The 19159-nt window shown below is 50.8% G+C and overlaps 1 protein-coding gene across 1 annotated transcript in view; it reads left to right on the top strand.

Annotated features, from left to right (window-relative positions):
* The first annotated feature begins 1647 nt into the window (after nt 1-1647).
* LOC126571686 (neural cell adhesion molecule 2-like) overlaps nt 1648-19159 on the top strand; it is a 99471-nt gene continuing 81959 nt past the window's right edge. Inside the window, exon 1 of the mRNA XM_050230427.1 lies at nt 1648-1760. The gene's annotated coding sequence lies outside the window, so the exon portion shown is untranslated. The remainder of the gene's footprint in view (nt 1761-19159) is intronic.

The raw sequence follows: 19159 nt of genomic DNA, 5'->3' as shown, positions 1-19159 counted from the left end.
TATGTGTTGGGTGCGCATCGTCATGCAATGGGGAATCAGGTCGGAATTTAGCTCATTTCATGCCACCCATAGAAACTGTGCACCTTTAGCAGCTTTGTTACGGTGTTGTTTTGTGTGCCGGTGACTGGTGCGGTAGCTGCTTAGCCAGCATTAACTAGCATTATCAAAATGTGTTGTTGTAGCGTGCGAATCCGTTGTGTGAGCTTAATTAATAATTAACCTTCACAACGGGGTGCACAAAGCAGGGTAAAAGAATTTATGAATTCAGCAAAAACAAAAAAAATCTTGCTGAGGCCAATGGTCAGCTAATACCGGTGTAACGTGCACGTGCCGTTTCATAAAACGTTAAAATATGAGCAGAAAGCATATCAACGTACAGCTGCACTGTGTAAACATCAGGCTTATACAGGAAGGCAAGTTACAGATTATTTTTTCATGCATTGGCTTAAAACATTTTCTCCTAAATTTTGTTAATTTATAGAATGATTTGAGTGACTGTCAAATGTCCTTGGTCCATTACATTTCAATGTTTTTAAGTAGTTTTCTTCAAAACCAAAATAATCAGCAATCATCACAACATCAATCGACAGATCGTAGAAATACTTCATTTGCTGGAGGTTGTTTCTAAAAATATATACAAATACACGTTTTGTTTCGTTTAGATTACTTTCGACTAAAACCAAATCCTCTCCAACCAAATTAACACAGTAAGTAAGATTGTGCTTATTAATATGAAACACAAATTATAAGCGATACAATTCTTGGGTAAATCGGGCTAAACGAATTTTATCTTCTTTTTATAATGTTGGTTATGCTTCGCAGCATGATGCAACTTCAGTCAATCAATAGTTATTGTGTTAGATTGTATTATGTATCAATACTGCGTATTAAGACAACACCAAACCCGCAATAAACATGCCATATTGTGACAATATCCATATAAAACGCTCAAAAATGAAAGAGCATAATTTAGAAACCTTGTTAAATGAACTGACCAGAAACAATGTCGACATGGTGTCGGTTCACAAACGTCCCACCATGGGGGGATTCCATATCTTTTGGAACCAACTGTTGTGGCGATGCAACAGTTTGAACCGGATGATTTTCGAAACTTCGAACGTTCATCTTCCCCACGACATTATCCTTTTTTTAGGGGCGGAAATTCTCGTGAACACGTTCACGGTGTCCGCGGGTGTTGCTGCCCTTAATGGCTTGCTTTGGGGAAATGAACCAAAACAAATGAATCCGAACCAATGCTACCCCCAAGAATCATGCGCGGCGCATCCGTTTGCTCTCTCTCTCTCCGTTCAACTCTCTGATTGCTCTCTCTCTCGTGACTTCGACTTTCGTGGCACGACGTCGACCGTTTCCACGCCAAAGAACGAGCATCGGCCCTTCAACCCGGTGAGGGAAAACCACCGACAACGACGATGACGGTAAATGTCAAACGCACAAACCGTTGCTTTCCGACGATTTTCCCATCGGCCAACCATCGGAACGGAACGAATCATCCATCGGTGCCCGAATCCAACGCCATTTTCGGGTTCGGTTCGGGTGGACGGTGGACGAATTCCAGGGAGGACGCATAGCACGCGGCAGCACCCGCTATCGCTACGTATCGCACGCCCAGCAGCTGTTAGTTGGTGTCGAAGCATTCGTCGAACCGCGTGTACAGCGTCGGTGTCTCTCGTTCCGCTGTGTGTTCCGTGGTCGTCGGTCAACGTGACGCGCAAGAACCGTGGTTTTTCGTCGTTTGAAAGGTTTGCTTTACCGTTTTCCGTTCTTGTTCCATTCGAGGAAGGGCCAAAAAGCATCTTTCCATCGAGTGTTTTTCGCCGGAGTGCGACCGTGGTGCATTGCGTCAGGAGCAGCAGCAGCAGTAGCAGCAGCGATAGAAGTGTCTTGGAAGATGTCGCGTACGCCCTCGCTCTCCCACTCTCCCGCGCGCTCTCTCTGTCTCTCTCGCTTGATTGCTTCAGACGGTCATTGGACCTGGAACAACAAGGATTAAGTGATTAGATTGAGTGTGGTTCACGTGAGCAACCACACACTGTGTATGTGTCCCCTCCCAAAATCAAGGGGAATGGTGTCCAGGTGCCGAGAGATCGATACCGAAGGCCAAGAAAAACAGATTGCCTTAAGTGGTTCTAAACTGGAATGGAAAGCTGTGTATCGGCCAGCCAATGTCGGAACACCTTACATCGGATGTCACTTCGGGCGGACTTCACTTGTGCCACACCTAGGAACCAGTGGCAGTGGTCGCCAACTTCGGGGAGGCCGGGGTCCGGGGGACTACCTAAGTCCGTCCGTACCGCGAGTGCTTTTCAGAAGTTTATAATTTATCGCAACGCAACCCGTACGTGTACGTGTACGCTGTCTCACATACAACCGGGACCCGGGCAGCCAGGACCGGTGGCAACAAGGATTGGTGGAACTGCGCCAAAAACCCCAAATCGTGTTATGTGTTATGATTTATTGCTCGAACGTGTCCTGCGGCATTCTGTCCTCTCCTTCTCCTCGTGGTCGTCGCAGTAAAATAAGAAGAAGTGGAACGTACACCGTGACAGCGCAACGCGCTGTTGTCGGGACTGTTGCGTGAAAATCTGTCAACACTGACAACTCCCATCGAGGGGTGGATTCGGGGGGAGGGGGGGGGGGTCCTGTGCACCCCTGGATCGGAGGTGCCCGAGTGTCTCGAAGTAATTCCCGAATAAATCAACCAAAACCAAGCCTAGGCCAATGGGAAGTGGCATTTGTGACACCCCTTACCACACGGTCCCGGGAGGGTTGGAATTAAATATGTAACCACCGTAGCTTTGTGTGCGTGCGCGCCCGTGTGTGATGTGAGTCGGAAGAGCTTAGACCCGGTTGATGAATGGCGCTGCGATAGACTGTGTGTTTTAGTGTGTGGATGGATCAGCAACGGTGAATACACTTTGACGGAACATGACCCACCCCACCGACCAACACCCGATGGCACTTCGATGTTCGAAGTAACGCGCACCGCGGGAAAAAAACACCGGGAACCAGAGAGTGCTTTAAGCTGCTACCAGCAGTTGCCATCAGTCGAGCAAATGAGGGATTTGTTGTGAGGCCTTCTCCCTTCTCAGTGCCACCGGTGATGAAGCGGGGCCAGTGGCCAGCAAAAAAAAAAGAACAAACAGAAAAGTCCTCTCGCGGCAGGGATCCTGCTGATGAAAAGCAACACGATGCGAGCAATAAACCGAAAGCAAAATGAAGCCGGCAAGAAAACAAAACCAAAAGCAACCCCAAAACGTCGTCCTGGCCGCACCTCTGGCGGCACTCGCTTGCTCGCGCACGTAATGATTATAATGCGGCGCTTTGAAGCTCAGGACGCCCGCCCAAGATGGGCGCCAGTAGCGGAAAAACGGAACGGAAAGGAAAAGATAATAAGAATAATAATAGCAGGAAAAAAAATAAAATGCAGAAAAAAGGGAAAGGCCGAGCCTAAATTAAAAGAAAACAAACGCGGGCCCCACCGCTCTTGGCGCGGCGGCCGGGCGCGCAGAAAGTGTGGTGGAAAAGCGGAGAGAGGGTGCACGAAACGCGATGCTCCAGGATTTCGCCAGGTCGAAGGAACCGATGCGCAACAGTGTGTAAAAATTGATTGCAACCGCCGTGGTGCTGCCGGTGCCCTGACAAGCAAGTGTTCACTAAGCGGTCGGTGACTGAAAGAGATTATGGCATGCCTCCTGCCTGCCAGCCGGCCTCACTGTTTCGTAGATGCTTAATGCTTGTTATTCCGTGGTTCGCAGGTGGTGCTGCTGCTGGGTGGTAGCGGTGATTGTGACGGAGTTTCCTTCAACGATCGCGCGTTCTTTTGCTTTTAGTAATTCTCTTTTATGGCACCATTCGAACGATACCAGAAGGAAGCGTGGTACTTCTCGTTACTGGGGAGCACTCACCCGCGTTGCTTACTTTCTCGATTGTTCTTTTTCTTCGTTTTGTTTCTGGTTTCATGTTTTAAATATTCCCTTTAACCAGCGCAAGTATTTCCTGTGTCCGGGGGTTTGTGCCACATCCAAGTTCGTTTTTTTAAATGAAAATCGTCGTCAGAACCATGCACCAAGGTGCTCCCTGATTTGCGCGTGGCAGTGAAACCTGTGTCAAATTCAAACGATCAACAGCAGGAGAAGGGGGCATCGTAGTGCTGGTGGATGAAACAGCGGTCCTAAAATACGGGCGACCTTCACCGAATTCACACCAACACTACAAGCCCCCGTGGGTGCCGGTCTGAGAAATTAAAGGTAGGTTCTAGTGAGTAAACCTCACTTTCAAACGATTTAACAAGTCCAGAGGCGCGAGACGCAGTGAGAGTGCAGTGTCTAGGAGAAAGTCTCTGGCAAAAAGGCCCTAGTCGAGAGTACATTAGCCAAAGACGCACGTTTCTCCATCTTATTCGGGTCATTTGACTGCTATTTATAGCGACCATTTCATAGAATGCGTCGCAATCCATCGCTTATCCATGGCCGGTCGATCCAGTGTCCCGGTGAACGCGTAGACGGCATTTCGGGGGAGCGCAAATCTGTTCACCAGTTGAATTTGAATACCGTGAATTTCGTGGAAGCATTAGGATCAGCGCTAAGCTAACGGAAATTCGCTCAAATGATGCCGCCGGCCACTTTTCCCGGCGTACTCGAACTCGCTTCTTCCCCAAAAACGAAGTGGAACGACTCACCATACTCATCGAGAGTTTAACGTTTTATGGCCAAGGCGTACGACTTTGTGATAAAACAAACTCACCCCGGCGCAACAGCGGCCAAACACTGACGGCGAAGCAATTTGTTACTGACTTGTTCAATACCGGGCCTAATCGCTCAATTGCGCTCTCGAGTGGGAGCGGAGCAGTCGGTAAGCTGCGGGCGGAATAAAAACCGAAAAACTTTCCCTCCAAGAACCTGAAGCCGAGCAGCAGCCTGAAGAGTGGCGGGAGATTGTTAAAAAGTTTACAGCGATTGCCACTGTGGTGGTGGTGGCTTCTTCTTGGCTTCTCGCTGTCTCCCTCGGGCTGTCTTTTACCATCGCAGCAACATCAAACGGCACGGCCCGTCACCAGGATCGCGACTTTCCGATCGCCACAGCAGACAGCGAGCGACCGGGAGTTGAAGATGCAAAAAAGCCAGCAAAGACACGACGCTGCCGGTCACACAAGTCGTAAAATGAGCGTGGAGTCAGTCGAAGCTGGAATAGCTGCCACCAAGTTGGCCACCAGTTCCGCGCCACTGCGCGGCCTGAGCCCCTGAGGTGGCCTGCTCACCGAACGACCGACCGACCGACCGACCGACCGACAGGACCGGTGCGGTTCTGTGCCTTGTTTGCGCTGTTTTCATTCACGATTGAATGATTCTCGATGGTTTTCCTCTCGCAAACTCGGGAAACACGCAAAAACCGATGGCACCGGCGCCGGCATCGATGCGGGCATTAGCTGGAACTTTTCGGTCGAACTCCTGAATGCTCCGGGACCGTTGGTTGCCTTCGCTGGCGTAGCATTTATTTATCTTTCTTAGGATTTCATCCCCGTGCTGGTGGACAGTGGGAGCGGTAGTGGTAGCGGTAGTGGTAGCGGTAGTGGTTTGAGTTCAACGTCGGCCTCTCCTCTTCGCTGCTGTGGCTGCTGTTTTCTTCACCTTTCCAAACAGCAAAAATCAACAAGCCAAGGGCGGGGCCGGTCCCAGACCGTGCCATTTCAGTTCCGTTCACGTCCACGTTCCTCGTTCAGTCAATCATCGTTAATGGTGATTTTATTGATGGTTTACTTTCACTCCCGACGTTAATGGTTTGTTGTGCTTGCATCAGCACGGGGGTTGAGTGAAGGTGAAGGAACTCGCTGCTCGGCTGTGAACCGTTTTTCCGCACTCGAGCATCGAGCGAAGGGGCATTGGTTTGGTGCGTAAGCAAATTCGTCGCCACCGTCTTGAGTGACTCTCGATTTTGTGACCGACTTCGAATCGTTCGGAAAGAAAGAGTATTTTGGAGAGGGGTTTTGGAGAGATCTCTTCAGGAGAAAGACAGATGTATAGAGAGGGAGGATTTAAGAGTGGGTGAGAGAGAGAGAGAGATAGAGAGAGAGAAAGAGCGCTCCCCCTAGAAGAGAAGACCATTTGAAGAGGGAGCGTAATTAAGGTAATCTTCATCCACGACACGTTCGAGAGTGGCCACGCCGTACGGAGTCGCAGACTACTACGATCCAGTACCCTCAGTGACAGTTTCCCATGACGACGACGACAGCGATGATCGTTACTTTCCATTCATATCGGCCCGGATTCCTTATCTCCGGTACCATCAGTCAACAGACACAGATCCCTTGGCGTTCTGTTTGGGCGTCCCACTTGGCACGTACGCCTCGATGGCGCCCGCTGGTGCTAATTGAAAATTGACATTTAAAATCATCACAAAACGAGACCGGCGGCTGCTGGCAACAACAAAGCTCTTGGCACAAACAGTGGCGACATTCCGCTACCACTGTGGCTTCGCTGTGGCCTACCGCAGTATCAAAGGAGTAAGTTTTGCCCCCACCAAGACTCCAGCGAAGCGTCTCCAATGTTGTGGCAACAACAACCACAGACACCGCACTAGCTCAGCGTCGGATAGTGTCAGAGCACGCCGCACGGTGTACCGTGGGTAACGACAAACTTGTTGTAACGATTCCCTCTCACCAGCAGCAGCAGCAGCAGAAGCGCGTTGAAGTGTTGCCAGAAGCGACTGACAAACACACTTCTCCTCCTTTCTGGTCCGATGCGAGTTGGCTCCCTTCGGACGGTTGTCACCGATGGTATCACCGCTCTTGGTGCGGAGTGGAGCGGATCCTGGTGTGTTCCTTGATTTTGCAATTTCCCTATCAACCCGTCAGTCGTCGAATGCGATGACGATGACGATGGCGATGGCGATGGCGTTGGCTCTGGTGGTGAAGGAAGCCGTTGGAAGCAGTAAAGGCATTCCGGATGCGTGCGCGTGTACATTCCACGCTCCATGCCCTCGGTGCAGGGCGTTCTGAAGGCAACAACCTTACCTTCTGATCCTGTCGAAAGTAGCTAGGCAGCCGGGCAGCGAACACGACCAATCGATGTGTTCATCTACGACCGGCGAGGCGTTGGTGAAAGATCGCACCAACCAACCATCCTCCCGCCCTCGGGGGGATTCGCCCACTTTGTCTCCAAATAAGCTGTCAAACACACAACCCTGACACAGTGTGTGCTTGGGCTGGTGCGCCGCGATTGCCGCTTAAAGTGATTCGTTTGATAACAGATGACTCATCTGCCAAACGTGTCAACTCTCGCCCGCAAACGAGCTCCCAGCGTCCTGGCGTCCTGGCATTTCGACGAATCGTTCACGTTCCGTTCCGTTCTGTACGGCATTCCTTCTGGGTTTCGGTAGGAGGTGCGCGAACGCAGATGATGGAAAGCAGACGTCCTGTGTTACGTAACTTGCGGGGTCTATCTGGCCGGGTTGTCACGTGCTGCTGGGAGTTTGGTAGCTTCAATGAGACACTTACAGCGACAGCTACAATCCGGTTGATCCTGGAATAATCGTAACCAGATGAGCGGCAGTAACTGCCGGATGGTCACCTGCTGGATCACGTTTTCGAATCGGATTATTGGCCATTATTATCGGATGCTATTGCGCAACAGTAGTGTCCCGATGGGAGCAGGGAATAGCACGACATAATTGGTACCGAAAAGGATGACTAAAAAGGTTATCTAATCGGTCATTATGTTAATTACTGACATGGGTGAACTCACCTGCATCTCTTCTCTCTCTTTGTCGTCTTTGTTCGTCCTCGGGAAGATTGTTATGCTAAAATCGATTCTGTTTTTCAATTTCATCGAGAGGACATCATTGTCAATCGTTTCGATTCGCCTCATTGCAGCCCCGCCAATTGTGCAATCTTGCATAACTTTTTTGCGTACTATTGATACGATAAAATGGCGAAATGATGCTGGTGGGCGTAAACTCATCGTAGCATCTTTATAACCCTGAATAGCCCCGGCTTCTCGCCCTAAAACCACTTGTTCGAACTATAAGAATTAAGGAAAATATACTGTAGAAATGTCTGTCTCTGGAGTCTGTTTTGAAACTGTTCGTTTGGAAAAGGTGGAATCAGCCAAATTCTTTAAAAATAATTCCTAAATTTCCTTAATTTACATTTAGTTTTACTATCGTACTTTGTTAAGAAAACGGGATCAGCACGACGGCAAAAATGATTGAAAAACCACATGAAAATGTAATAGCTCTCTCGCTCTCTCTCTCTCTTTTTCGAATGTTTGTTAAGGCTACTGTAAAATTTTTGCCTACATATTCCATCCTCCACAAAGAGTAAAGAATGAAAATGAATCCCTGCAGCGAATCGGTTCGGTTCGGTTTCAGTTCGGTGTGTTCCTGCCGTGATTTAAGCTTTGGTTTAACGGATTTCCCTCCCCTCATTCACTCTCTCTCTCTCTCTCTCTCTCTCTCCCTTTCTCTTCTCCACATCCGGGATGTGGTGGTGCATTCGTTTGGTCAGCATTTTATGCGCGCGAAATACATAAAACAAACACCAAAAAAAAAAGCACGCCAGCGAACAGATTAAACACGACGAAAGGAGCGCTCGAGCACGTGCGTACCGTGGATAATGGCCACGGGTGTTTCCATCGGGAAACGGAACGGGAAGGGAAACGGGATCCGCAGTGACCACCCTCGCGGGACACTCGCGGGTTCGGTTCGCTGTTGTGCGGAGATGTAACCGGAATCGCCCCTCCACCAGGAATGCCCTATCACAACCAACCAGCCAGCCAGCCAGCTAGTGAGCCCGCTCGTTGTCGGTGCTGCTGTCCATGGCTTGTCATCGTATATATCAAACATAAATATTGCTCTCCCGCTGCTGCTGCTGCTGCTACTGGTCGTGAGGTGGCGGATATGCGAAAACATTCACGCTTCGCTCACCGAACCACACACTCGCACACACATAAACCGGGTTTCGAGCATAAATGTTTCATGTTTTCCATCGTGCGTACTTGTACCGCGACGTGTGGTACAGCAGCATCCGCATCCGTCCGCGGCATCGGTGGTTCTCGCCGTGGCCGTATGCTGGCCGTATGGATGGTGCCACCGCATGATCGATAACTCTCTGTCAGTGCGCCCGCGTTCCGTTGTCTACGTCGACCACCGAATTGCACCGAACGGGAAGAGGACGGGGAAACAATTTGAAAAATATAATAATAATAATAAAGATAAAATCGTAAATAAGGCAAAAACTGGTGCCCTGGACGGTGGGAGTGGAAAGGGAAAGGAGCAGCAGCGGAAGAGCATGGCAATAACGCAAAACGAGCAAACGATGAAGTAGTAGCGGAAGTAGTAGCAGCAGCAGCAGCAGCAGCAGCCGGAGCGGTTCGGTCGCAGTTGCTATTTTCCCACCGAAACCATCAACAGCATCAGCGCCAACCGGTCTCGGTCGTCGCCGGTCGTCACTAGTGAGGCCACCGCTCGTTTAACGCTCGTTTCGTTTGACGTGGTTTTTCCCCCTTTTTTTTTTGGCGTTTTTCATTCGCCCTTTTTTCGACTGCTGCTCCCCTTGTTGTTGTTGTTGCTTGTTGTTCTGGCGATCCTTCATCACTGGTCGACCGACGACTGGCCGGGCTTGGCACTGAGCGATACGATGCGCGATACGTCTGCAAGGTTTTCGTGGTATTGGGTTTTTCCTTTCTTCTTTTTTTTTCTGCCCGACTGGTGGTCGATCAGCGTTTTCCTCAGTTTCTCCCGGTGTCCGATGTAATCAATCAATTTTAATTTTATATATAAATTTACAGTCTCACAGATCCCCATCCACCGGTTTGGTGCTTTCCCGGACCCCGAAGCAGCTCATTAATCATTCGGTGCATTCGATGAGGGGTGCGAGCGGGCGTAGATGAACGCTCCCACCCCCTTAGGAAAGCGTGACGTAGGCGCCAGAACACGCGTTCAGTGCGGAAGGAACTCTTGTCGATTAGCGTGGGGTGGGAGATGAATTTTCCGGGGGGATAAAAGTTTCCCCCAAAACAACGAAAAGAAAAACCAAAAACTTCCCACGAATTTTAAGTCAAATAAGGGAGGTTGGGGAGAATGTTCATCAGCCGGATTGGCAGTGGATGAGATGTTGGCTTAACCATCATTGTGGGCGCCATCAGTAAATCTACATTCAATTAACACTCTCATCGACATACTTCGACATCGGGGAGGGAGGGAGAGAGAGACAGAGGGAGGTTCCCCTGGCCACCGTTGAGGCAGGTGTTGATGTATGCCACCCCAACACCGCACCAAGTGCGCCAATCAGTCAGTAGACGGTGGCCGGTGGCCATTTCAGGTGATTGAACACAACAGTAACTACGTGGCTTGCTGCCACGGGGGGTGGATGTAGGTCTTGATTGATCGATTTCGATAGCTGGCCAAAAGTTGGCCGATGCCCACCTGCCTGCCGCCGATCAGTGTTGCCCGGTACCGTAAACATCAAGAAAAAGGGAGGGAAAACTTTGCTTTTCCCACTGAATTAGACAGAGAAAAACTGGGGCAGGGTATGGCGCGGTGGTTGTTTAAATTCCTCGAGGAAACTTACGGTGGTGGCGGTCGGTAGCCGCTGATGGTAACGCTTTTGGAAGACAGATCCTTCCAGTTTGATTGATCGGACACACGCCGCACTTCTTGTACCATGTTCGTCCTGATAAGAATTGGATAAACTTTCCTTACATATCCAGCCCAGCTGTGTTGCTTGGTCAGCAGCGCCCATACACGAGACTTTGCACAGTGGCAGGACGATGGACTCATTCCCAGTTTTGGCTTTGAGAAATTCAAATTAATTTGCCCAGCAAAGAAGCCAACTGGTCAGATTGTGGCCACCGGCAAAAGAAGGGGATGAAGACAAACATCTGAACAAACATTCCCTCCCCGGGGGGGGAGTGGTAAAAGCACTTGGTCAGCACTGCACTCAGCTGGTCGACTTTATTAGATCGAACCGAAAGCTGAATTGCGACCCTCGTTGGAGTAATTGGTTCCAATACGGGGCCGGTGGATAGGTGCGTCCCCCCTCTCAGGAAGGTGCAAAAGAACCAGCGGAGGTTTGCTTACAAATTGCCCGGTCCTGAAGCTGCTCCGGCCACGACCAGTGAGGTCATTCGGCCAACCAACGGCCACGAATTGCGCAATTCGGTCGCCCACAATTGGACCGGGAGCCAGTGCTGGTGCTGGTGCCGTTGCCGGTGGAATGGTTGTGCGCGCGAACTAATAAGCAAGAATTTAAGTCAATGGCAAATGGGTGGACGGCTTTGGTGCCGTGGTGGTCCCGGTACCCGGTGACCAGTTGTTCCAGCAACAAATTAGGAAAGTTTCAAATACTTTCTCCTTACCCACCGTCCAATGGCAAAGGCGCTTCGCCTTGAGCTTGCCTTGGTGGCCGGTAGCAAGCTGGCAGCACGCGCGACACGCAAAGTGTCACAGAAGGTGGTGTTTGTGGCCAAAGCAAGGGAGAGGTGGACGTCACCTTGACGGTGTCGTGGCGTGGCGTTGCTCTGTTGTCGTTTTCGGAACCGAGCTCGCAAGGTTAAAGATCACAAGACGGGGATTAGAGTGAACCTTTTGCCGGACTCGGTGTGCGAATGCTCGGGAGCACTAACTGCTTAATTGTATTTTCCTTTTCTCCCTTTTGTCGGTGTTCAATTCGGTGTTTCGGTTGGGACCACCAGGGGACCAAAACTGAAGGTTGAACATTTTGCTTCAATATCGTTTGGATACAGTTTTTGGAGCAATTCTTATTAGCTACACAGTGACACAGACACAAAGACACAGACACAAAGCCCACTAGAAAGCGACATAATTTGTGAATAAATTGAAAAATGGTTGCTCTGCTTAGTGTCCAACCAGAGAGAGAGAGAGAGAGAGAGAGAGAGAGAGAGAGAGAGAGAGAGAGAGAGAGAGAGCGAGCGAGACTAACCAACATGCTGCTGGGCAACCAACTGCGTTCCGTGCCACCGACAGCTTCGAGGAGATGATAAACTACAGCACCGTCCGAGGGGACATAACCCCTCCATTATTAAAGCATCATTACCGGACCATCCGATGGCCGACGAGCCAGCGCGCCAGATCCTTGTAGCGCGCTGTGTTGAGGTCACTTTTGGTTGGGTAAATGAGCGTGCTCCCTTCTTTGTTTTCTTCTTTTTCTTTTCCATGGACGCCACCATTAGCCGGAGCTTTTGCACGATAAATTTGAGAAAACCCCTCAGCGGGAAAACAGAAACAAAAAAAAACCCGGGAGGGGGTGGATTATGGTTTGCGGAAGGGGAGTGGAGTGAGGATGGTGGCCTTTGGGTTATTAATTAATCTGTGAAGCAAGATGTACCAGCACCAAAAGGCAGCTTACACTGACCAACACAGAGAGAGAGAGAGAGAGCGTTCCTCGTGCTTTTAAGGAAAGGCGGAGCGCGGACGGACCGTTGGTGGACGGTGGCCCTTTCCGGATCCGGAACCTCATAAGCTGATCCTGAAATTGACGCGCATGGAAGCACATCGCGCAGCTGACGCTTTGGGGTGCTGGTGGAATCCTCCAATGTGCTCTTCCCTTGCTGCTTCTGCTCCCAGTGTCGCGTTTAGGATCGAGGGTTCACTGCCCTTCGGAGCGCTCAAATGCTCGGTGACCGTAATGCGCATTAGCATAGCAGGATACTGGATAGGAAAAGAGTGAGAGAAAGAGAGAGAGAGAGAGAGAGAGAGAGAGAGAGAGATAGAGAGAAAGAAAGAAGTAGCTAACAAACCATAAGGCGGAATTAAAGTCTACAGCGTGGCTGCTGGTACGATGCTCGATGGTCTTTCCGGTTTCAGCGAAGGTTCCGCGATCATTTCCTACTCCCAAAGACCCCTGGCGCCCTGAAGGTCAGTTTGCTGGTCTGGAGTTGATATTTATTCTACTTTTCCGGGGATCTGGTTCGGTTAACTTTGGTTCCTTAGTTATCCAACGAGCGTATTAAAAGCAGAAACATCCCTCTGGAAGCCGCACGGAGCGGAATAGTTGGAGCGTGAGTTAGAATTCCGCCAAAGACAAACGTGCCAGCGATGGAATACCACGATTGACGTGCCTCGTGTGGCTGTCATTTCAATGAGGGTGGAGAGGGAGGACCCGCACGCAACCCCCAATATGCGTCATCATACCGCTTACATCTTCATTCGCGAGTGAATCAATCAAGTTGTGCTAATGAACGCACGATAAAGTGACAGCCAGGATCTGGCGCATCGTGGCCGTTATGAAATATTAATTACCGAGATACCGCCAAGCCAGACCCCACGGTAAACACAAGGCCCCGGCATGGGTCCCATTAGAGCCCGGGAGACAGTCAGGTTTGATGATGGACGTGGTGGCATCCGTGTGCGTGTACCCGATCGTCCGATGATCGATGGATGTCTATTGCCTCGGGGTGGCCTCGCTGTTGCTGCACCTTGCGATCGCCGACAATTTGGAGCACGCACCAGGACCATACATTTGCCGATTTCGACATTTCCGTTCCGTCAGACTGGTGATGGATCATCCCTAGGCGCGAAACTGAACCGGCGGACGGTGCGACCGGTGCGGCCAGTAGGTGAGCGATTCCTGCGGTGATACTACGGTAGCATATGGAACACTTCCTTGTGCTCGGAGGAATATGGGATTCATTGTGGGCGTTCTGGGAACTGTGGTTACAGGCGCAAATGGATGCATTTAGGTGAGGTGTCGAAATGATTGTTGATGAATCGGGAAACAGATTTGCTGGCTACACGCTGGAGGAAGCCGGGACTCCAGTTCCGGTTCCTAGCACGCAAGTGTGTGTTGAAGAATTTAGTCAAAGAATGTACCATTCATGCCATTCGCTTGGCTATGTTCCGATATCAATCAGACCACGGGCCATTTCCCCACATAATTTAAATGTGCATGGCTTTATAAAATTTGCTTTTTCCTACCAAAGCCAAACCGGTGCCGGTGTTTGGGGTCAAAGAGGGTAAGACAATTTCAAAACTGGTCGCCGCGCCGGGAAAATGAAATGATTTCACACCGTTGCCGAAACCAGATGATGGAGGCGCCAGGTAACCGATAAAATTGCATACTTTCAGGGGTTTGTAATGGAAATTTAAATCGTAAAATAACCCAAGAATCTCAATTTGGGTGCTTGGGTTGCTTGGCATTATGTGCTAAATGTTGAAATGTTGAACAAATCTGTCAAATTTTGATAAAGAACATTCCTTGTTTGAACGTAAGGATTTGAAATGCGAATGGCCCATATTTAGGTGCTTGATGTGTCTCTCTGTTACTGACAGACATCAAAATGTTGGTTGATTCCACTGTAATCGATTGTAAACTCCGCTTAAAACGCTTGTCAATAAACTTTGCAAATGATTTGAGCATCGAATACACCACTGCCAATGATTTCCACCCCAAAAAAACAAAAGAGAATCACGCAAAGTTAGCTAATACTGGCGCGGAATGTGATTAGCTAATCTTTAAAATGTCTTTTGACTGTTTTCCCTCTTCCAGTCCTTATTTTTTTACATTTTCCCCCTCTCTCGTGCGGTTCAAAAATCAATGCGATCTTCCCCAGCCAATTTCCCCGGGACGAACCTCACTCGGCGAAACGCCTCCGACGATTATCGTTCCTCCTTCTTCTCTAAGCGCGCTGTTGGTGTAATCGCTTTAATCGCTCGTCCGTCCGTCCCCCCCGGTTCGGCCAGCCAGGTTCGTGTCCGGGGTTTTTCGGTTCGGTGCAGGCCTTTCCATGAAAATCATCTCGCCCGCCGGCACTAAAGCCACCCGCCGATTCGTGGGATTTTAGATTTAATGCGATTTTCGGCGTAAATCCATTTCCGGTTCAACTGTCGCCCCGTGTCCTGTCGCGGTGACGTTGCCGAGGCTGCGTTGTGGTGGCCGCTGCCTTGGGACCATCCCACACACACACCGAAGCCACTTAGCCGTTAAATGCCCGCACAGAAATCTAATTTCCTCGTCCTAACCCGTTTCGGGAGTGGAGTGAGCCGACATTCTCTGGCGGAGTTTCGTCGTCGATTCGTCGCCGGGGAAGCGGCTATGCTGGCCGGCCAGCGACCGAGGATTGGAGCCGAAATTCAATCAATACTCTCGTCCGGCCCTTTCCTCTGCCTACCGACAGCGAACGAATCTTCGGATCGGTTTGGCTCCCGGTGCTGTTTCGGAGCACCGTCCGTCCGGTCTTTCCTTTTCCGAGACGAGAAGCAGAGGCTTTATGGTCGGGGCCCCCGACCATATAAAGTAATTCCATTTTATTTTATAGCAATCTCACCCACACACATGCGTGGCCAGGAAGTGAATTCATAAAGTGAAAATGTGAATAAAATAAAAGACCTCTTTTCCGTCTGCTCGCTTTCCCGGCAACGGTGGCGAGTGAGTGAAGTTCGGCCTAGCATCAACACTGGAACTGGCCTCCTCCTCCTCCTCCTCCTCCTGCTCCTCCCACTGGGTGCTGGCACATTCTTAAGGTGGCTTTCGTATGATGAGACGCTTCCCTGAACTGCAATGTGCTGATCGAGCGTAAAAGACACGACAACGGACTTGGCACTAACGCTGGACATCCGGGCGGGGTTGGGGAATCGATTCTCGCCGTTCCGTGGCCAACGAGAAGGCCAAACGGCGGAACATTTTGCCACGAAAAAGAAGAAGAAGCAAGAGAAAATGCCGGAAAATCCAATCCATCGCATCGTATCGCATCGCGCGTTGATCCCTTCGCAAGGCGTCGTTCTCATCGTCGTCGTCGTCGAAGGGCGATTTCGAATTCCGGGGGGTCTGGTCCGGGGTTCGGATTCAGATCCGGAGCAACAGTGAGTGCCTCGGTTGGAACTGGAAGCCCCGGAGGGAGGGAGGTGAGAGCGAGTGCGAAAATCAAGGGAACACAAATTTATGTTAATGCTTCCTCCATCCGAGTCGTTCGAGCTCATCGTCACAGGCTGGCCGGGTGGCTGGCAGACCTTATCTTGAGGCCACTGCATCGTGCGGTGGTGATTGGTTGTGGCCAGCACGCTCGCAAGTCAGCAGCACGGAACGGCCGTCTTTACGCACTCCAAAGCACCAGCACCAGCACCAGCACGCCAGGGCACCGTAAAACGTAGTTCATTTTATGCAATGGCGGCCAGTCGAAGGCCAGTGGAAGGCCAGTACCGTGCCGGAACGCTGCTGAGTTCGCACGAATGGTGAACGAACGAAAAATGGCATTTCAGCTCGGTGCTGCCGGCTGGCCAATGTTTACGAGGTCCCCTTCTTCTACCACCTTCATCTCTCCGTTATATTGGCGAACATAAACATATTTGCTGGCTTACTCATTCGCCAACGTCGCCACCACCCCGGGGGTTTTCACGCTTCACTCCCTCTGGGGCCGCTATTTGTGCGAAGACATTTCTCATCCTGGCTGAGGTCCCTTGTTTCACCCCTAATCCACCGTCCTGGTAGCCACAGGGGCCGGGTGCGAAGAGTGATTGCTCCGGAAGCGAGGCGCACAGCGAGGGACCCAGCCAGACCGCTGAAACGCAGCTACGCTCCTTCGTGTTTCCCTTTCTATACCCTGGCATCCGGTATCGGAATCTATTGGAGTTGATAACCTGATGCTGGTGATGGTGAAGGAGAATGACGGTGTTCCGGAGATACCGTGCTGCCGGTGCTGGTGGCATTCTCTTCGTCTTCGACGTAATTTCGCCTTTTCGGGGGTTTAATTTATGATGATTTTGGGGATCGGTCCGCGCATAATTTGATTGATGGAAGCTATTTCGTGTCCGATCAAATGATAGGAGACCCCCGGCACGGCCCGAGCCGACCGACCGCAACAGGACACGGAACCGCGGAGCGCGGAACGGAAGGCAACAGATCCCCCCCGGGTGGAGGGGCCAGAAGGTTCCTTCCGCTTTGTCGCAGGTCGCATGTCATGTCAAAGCGCGTTTTATTTAGCCCGCTCCCCATCCCTTCCCCGGGCCCTAATGACCCGAAATTGAATCGAATCGATATTTGGCCGGATAAAGGTCGTCTAATCGGGGATCCGAGCTTTTTCCGGCGCGAGGTTCACTCTCGTTTTGGAAAGTCTATTCCAATTATTACCCCCGGAGGTTGCTGGGGTGACTCGCTCCATGGTGACAAAACTTCGGGAAACGCCGCGGTATCCTTGGTGACCAGAGAGAGAGTGAGAGAGATAGAGAGAGATAGAGCGGCCATTGTAGGGGCGCGGTCCGCAGATCACGCTTTAATGAAATCACAATCAATTTAAATCATTTGTGGTGGGTTTCGACTTCAATCCGGATGTTCCGGTCCCTGGTCGAGCCGAGAAGGTGTGTAGAGTGAGTTTAGGGGGAAGCTGAGCCCGAACCAAGTAGGCTGTGGATAGTTTTGGGGAGCCAATTTGGTCTGGAAATTGTTTCGCTAAACCTCTGGTCCCTTTTAACTGTCCACGTCCCCTCTTCATTATGTGTACCGTCCTCATCCTTCCGACTTGTCGGTCCACGGATGTCCTTTAACGATCAGACAGGCCAGCCTGATGCGGTGACATTTCGTGGACACCCAGGACAGCTTGGCGTAGCAACTGTACGACCACTTTACGACCAAACTTCGATGAGAGCCGCCAGTTCCAAGGGCCAGACGGACCAGAAGGTGTAAAACTTGCTGCCATCCCGAGGTCTCGAACGTGGTAGATCCCGTTCTCCTGTTCCTGTTCCCTTTTCCCACGGGATGGTGGACAACGCGACAGCCACCAGAACTCATCAAACTTTGCAAACTTTTGCCACCGAATCGCCGCCATGTTCCGGGTTCCTGTTCCAGGTTATGGGTTTGTAACACCTGGCCCGTTTCAGGCCAGCCAGGAAAATGTGACAAAATGTGTGGTTTTCGTGCCCTTTCCTTCGTGCTGCTCCTTCACCTCTCCAGCCCTCCGGACAAAAAAGGCCACAAACTCTTCCGACCAAACCAACCAACTTCCGCTGTGCGCCATCGAGGAGGGTGTTGGTCCCGGAATGTTCAGAGGAGTGAGGAAAGGTGGCGGCATTAGCGGCCCCAGGGAAAGGTGAAATGAAATTATATTTTCATACGCTCCGTTCCCGCTTCACTCTCTCTCTCTCTCTCTCTCTCTCTCTCTCTCTCTCTTTGTCTCTCTCTCTCTCTCTCCCTCTCTTTGTATCTCTCTCTCCCTCTCTTTCTCTATTGTGCTTCCGTGGACCATGTTTTATGCAGACGTTCCACGAGAAGCGAAGAGGACTGCGACGGAGAGAGAGAGAGAGAGAGAGAGAGAGAGAAAGAGAGAAAAAGAGAGAGAAAGAAGGCTTGAAGGACTAGAACCCGAGATTCGCCCCCCTCCCATCTCCACCTCACCTGCTCAAGCATAATCCAATTTCAGTTACACATTGGCCCACTCGAGGCACGGCCTCGATCTCGCCAAAGCAAACAATGAACCAAACAATGGACCCTCCCATTCCCCCATTTTCGGTCCATTCCACCACGGGTCGAAGATACTACCATTCCTGTGTTGGGAGAGCAACAGTCTCGGTGTGCTTGTGCGTATGCGGCATCTTCTCCAAACGGATGATGATGATTGGTGTGCCGGGAGCTAGGAGCCGCGACTTCCCGGGAAGCGAATGGCGAATGGAGAGCCAGCAAAGCCAACAGCCTCCTCCTGGTGATAGGATTCCACTGGAGAAACGAAGCTTGCTGAAGTGAAGTGTGGCGGGGTTTGAAGTAAGCTGTTGAAAAACCAGAATCCGGTGGCCAACATAACGCTAAGTGCCCCAACCACACGCACATCCACAGCCACGTGCTGTGTGTTTGTTGTTCCACTTTCCTTTTCCTGCTGGATTCCGGCTCCTGGAGTGACACTTCTCGTCGGCCTACGTCGACCTACGGTTGATGTTGTTTGCGGATTGTACCAATCCCGGTTGTTTACCTTCTGTGTGAGTCAGGAAGCTCCGATCAGGTAGGCGCGTTGCTAGGGGCAACGAGATGACGTTTCAGCGAGCCCGGAACCGGAAGCACCGGTTACGGTGGATCCATCGATACCGTTACGCATGTCGTGGTTCTTATCCGCCCATTTCTCCATCTCGAATAAGAATCCAAATTTGATGACGAGATGAAAGTGTTGCGTTGGAATGGAAACCTTCAATCGATATCTCGTCCCAT

This window comes from Anopheles aquasalis, chromosome 2, assembly GCF_943734665.1.
Source record: "Anopheles aquasalis chromosome 2, idAnoAquaMG_Q_19, whole genome shotgun sequence".
Taxonomy (NCBI): Eukaryota; Metazoa; Arthropoda; class Insecta; order Diptera; family Culicidae; genus Anopheles; species Anopheles aquasalis.
This window is presented reverse-complemented; position numbering and strand designations above follow the sequence as displayed.